Consider the following 4,212-nt stretch of genomic DNA (forward strand, 5'->3'; position numbering starts at 1 on the left):
AACATCATGTATATCAAATATACTTCTTTTGACTTTGCCAGCCTTCTTATCTACCAAGCATCTAGGGTAGCTCCACCTCAGTGACCGTTCCCCTCATAACAGAAGCACTTAGTCTCGGGTTTGGGTTTAATCTTGGGTCTCTTCATTAGTGCAGCAACTGTTTTGCCGTTTTACGAAGTATCCCTTCTAGCCCTTGCCTTTCTTGAAACTTAGTGGTTTTACTAACCATCAACTATTGATGCTCCTTCTTGATTTCTACTTTCGCAGTCTCAAACATCGCGAATCGCTCAAGGATCATTGTATCTATCCTTGATATGTTATAGTTCATCACGAAGCTCTAGCAGCTTAGTGGCAGTGACTTTGGAGAACCATCACTATCTCATCTGGAAGATTAACTCCCACTTGATTCAACCGATTGTTGTACTCAGACAATCTTAGAGCATGCTCAACGATTTTGAGCTTTACTCCTTTACTTTGTAGGCAAAGAATCTTGTCGGAGGTCTCATACCTCTTAACAAGGGCACAAACATGAAATCACAATTTCATCTCTTTAGAACATCTCTTATGTTCCGTGACGTTTCAAAACGTCTTCGTCGCCTTGCTTCTAAGCCATTAAGTATTTTGCACTGAACTATCGCGTAGTCATCAGAAACGTGTATGTCAGATGTTCACAACATCCACAAACGACGCTCGAGGTGTAGCACATCGAGTGGTGCATTAAGGACATAAGCCTTCTGCGCAACAATGAGGACAATCCTCAGTTTTACGGACTAAGTCCGCAAAGTTTGCTACTATCAACTTTCAACTAAATTTTCTCTAGGAACATATAAAAACAGTAGAGCTATAGCGCAAGCCACATCGTAATTCGCAAAGACCATTAGACTATGTTCATGACAATTAGTTCAATTAATCATATTACTTCAGAACTCCCACTCAAAAAGTACATCTCTCTAGTCATTTGAGTGGTTCATGATCCAAATCCACTATCTCAAGTCCGATCATCACGTGAGTCGAGAATAGTTTCAGTGGTAAGCATCTCTATGCTAATCATATCAACTATACAATTCATGCTCGATCTTTCGGTCTCATGTGTTCCGAGGCCATGTCTGCACATGCTAGGCTCGTCAAGTTTAACCCGAGTGTTCCGCGCGTGCAACTGTTTTGCACTCGTTGTATGTGAACGTTGAGTCTATCACACCCGATCATCACGTGGTGTCTCGAAACGACGAACTGTCGCAACGGTGCACAGTCGGGGAGAACACAATTTGAGCTTGAAATTTTAGTGAGAGATCACCTCATAATGCTACCGTCGTTCCAAGCATAATAAGGTGCATAAAGTATTAACATCACATGCAATTCATAAGTGACATGATATGGCCATCATCATGTGCTTCTTGATCTCCATCACCAAAGCACCGGCACGATCTTCTTGTCATCGGCGCCACACCATGATCTCCATCATCATGATCTCCATCAACGTGTTACCATTGGGGTTCTCGTGCTACTCATGCTATTACTACTAAAGCTACGTCCTAGCAATATAGTAAGCGCATCTGCAAGCACAAACGTTAGTTTAAAGACAACCCTATGGCTCCTGCCGGTTGACGTACCATCGACGTGCAAGTCGATATTAACTATTACAACATGATCATCTCATACATCCAATATATCACATCACGTCGTTGGCCATATCACATCACAAGCATACCCTGCAAAAACAAGCTAGACGTCCTCTAATTGTTGTTGCATGTTTTACGTGGTTTCCATGGGCATCTAGTAGGATCGCATCTTACTTACGCAAACACCACAACGGAGATGTATGAATTGCTACTTAACCTCTCTCCAAGGACCTCCTGGGTCAAATCCGATTCAACCCAAGTTGGAGAAACCGACACTCGCTAGTCATCTTTGAGCAACGACATTGCTCGTAGCGATGAAACGAGTCTCTTGTAAGTGTACGAGTAATGTCGGTCCGAGCCGCTTCGATCCAACAATACCGCGGAATCAAGAAAAGACTAAGGAGGGCAGCAAATCACACATCACCGCCCACAAAAACTTTTACTCGAGATAACATCTACGCATGAACCTAGCTCATGATGCCACTATTGGGGAATGTCGCATGGGAAACAAAAAATTTCCTACGCACACGCAATACCTATCATGGTGATGTTCATCTACGAGAGGAGATTTCTGATCTACGTACCCTTGTAGATCGCACAGCAGAAGCGTTAAGAAATGCGGTTGATGTAGTGGAACGTCCTCACGTCCCTCGATCCGCCCCGCGAACCGCCCCGCGATCCGTCCCATGATCTGTCCCGCGATCCATCCCACGAACCATCTCACGATCCGTTGCACGAAGCGTCTTGTGATCCATCTCACGATCCGTTCCGATCTAGTGCCGAACAGACGGCACCTCTGCGTTCAGCAAACGTACAGCTCGACGATGATCTCGGCCTTCTTGATCCAGCAAGAGAGACGGAGAGGTAGATGAGTTCTCCGGCAGCGTGACGGTGCTCCAGAGGTTGGTGGTGATCTATCTCAGCAGGGCTCCGCCCAAGCTCCACAGAAATACGATCTAGAGGAAAAACCGTGGAGGTATGTGGTCGGGGTGCCGTGGCAAAGTTGTCTCAAATCAGCCCTAATACCTCAGTATATATAGGAGGGAAGGGGAGGGACCTGCCTTGAGGCTCAAGGGAGCCTCAAGGGGTTGGACGAAGGGGGGAGGAGGAGTCCTCCTCCCATCCTATTCCAACTGGGATTGGAAGGTGGAGTCCTTCTCTACCTTCCCACTTCCCTTTTTTTCTCTTTGATTTTTTCTATCTCCTGCGCATAGGGCCTCTTGGGCTGTCCCACAAGCCCACTAAGGGCTGGTGCGGCACCCCAAGGCCTATGGGCTTCCCCCGGGTGGGCTGCCCCCCCCGGTGAACATCCGGAACCCATTCATCACTCCCATACATTCCCGGTAATGCCGAAAACTTTCCGGTAATCAAACGAGGCCATCCTATATATCAATCTTCGTCTCCGGACCATTCCGGAAACCCTCGTGACATCCGTGATCTCATCCGGGACTCTGAACAACATTCGGTAACCAACCATATAACTCAAATACGCATAAAACATCGCCGAACCTTAAGTGTGCAGACCCTGCGGGTTCGAGAACTATGTAGACATGACCCGAGGGACTCCTCGGTCAATATCCAATAGCGGGACCTACATATTCTCCGAAGATCTTATCGATTGAACCTCAGTGCCAAGGATTCATATAATCCCGTATGTCATTCCCTTTGTCCTTCGGTATGTTACTTCCCGAGATTCGATCGTCGGTATCCGCATACCTATTTCAATCTCGTTTACCGGCAAGTCTCTTTACTCGTTCCGTAATACAAGATCCCTTGACATACACTAAGTCACATTGGTTGCAAGGCTTGTGTGTGATGTTGTATTACCGAGTGGGCCCCGAGATACCTCTTCGTCACACGGAGTGACAAATCCCAGTCTTGATCCATACTAACTCAACGGACACCTTCGGAGATACCTGTAGAGCATCTTTATAGTCACTCAGTTACGTTGTGACGTTTGATACACACAAGGTATTCCTCTGGTGCCAGTGAGTTATATGATCTCATGGTCATAGGAATAAATACTTGACACGCAGAAAATAGTAGCAACAAAATGACACGATCAACATGCTACGTTCATTAGTTTGGGTCTAGTCCATCACATGATTCTCCTAATGATGGGATCCCGTTATCAAGTGACAACACTTGCCTATGGTCAGGAAACCTTGACCATCTTTGATCAACGAGCTAGTCAACTAGAGGCTTACTAGGGACAGTGTTTTGTCTATGTATCCATACAAGTATTGTGTTTCCAATCAATACAATTATAGCATGGATAATAAACGATTATTATGAACAAGGAAATATAATAATAACTAATTTATTATTGCCTCTAGGGCATATTTCCAACAATAATATAGAGATGTTGGAGAGCATAAAGGCCTATTTGAACAAGAGTTTTTTAATGAAGGACCTAGGAGAAGCTGCATACATATTAGGCATCAAGATCTATAGAGATAGATCGAGGCGCATAGTACATACCTTGACAAGATATTGAAGAAGTTCAATATGGAAAACTCAAAGAAGGGGTTCTTGCCAGTTTTGCAAGGTATGAGATTGAGTAAGACTCAGTCACCGACCACGGCAACAGATA

Source organism: Hordeum vulgare, chromosome 4H (assembly GCF_904849725.1).
Source record: "Hordeum vulgare subsp. vulgare chromosome 4H, MorexV3_pseudomolecules_assembly, whole genome shotgun sequence".
In the NCBI taxonomy this organism is placed as follows: Eukaryota; Viridiplantae; Streptophyta; class Magnoliopsida; order Poales; family Poaceae; genus Hordeum; species Hordeum vulgare.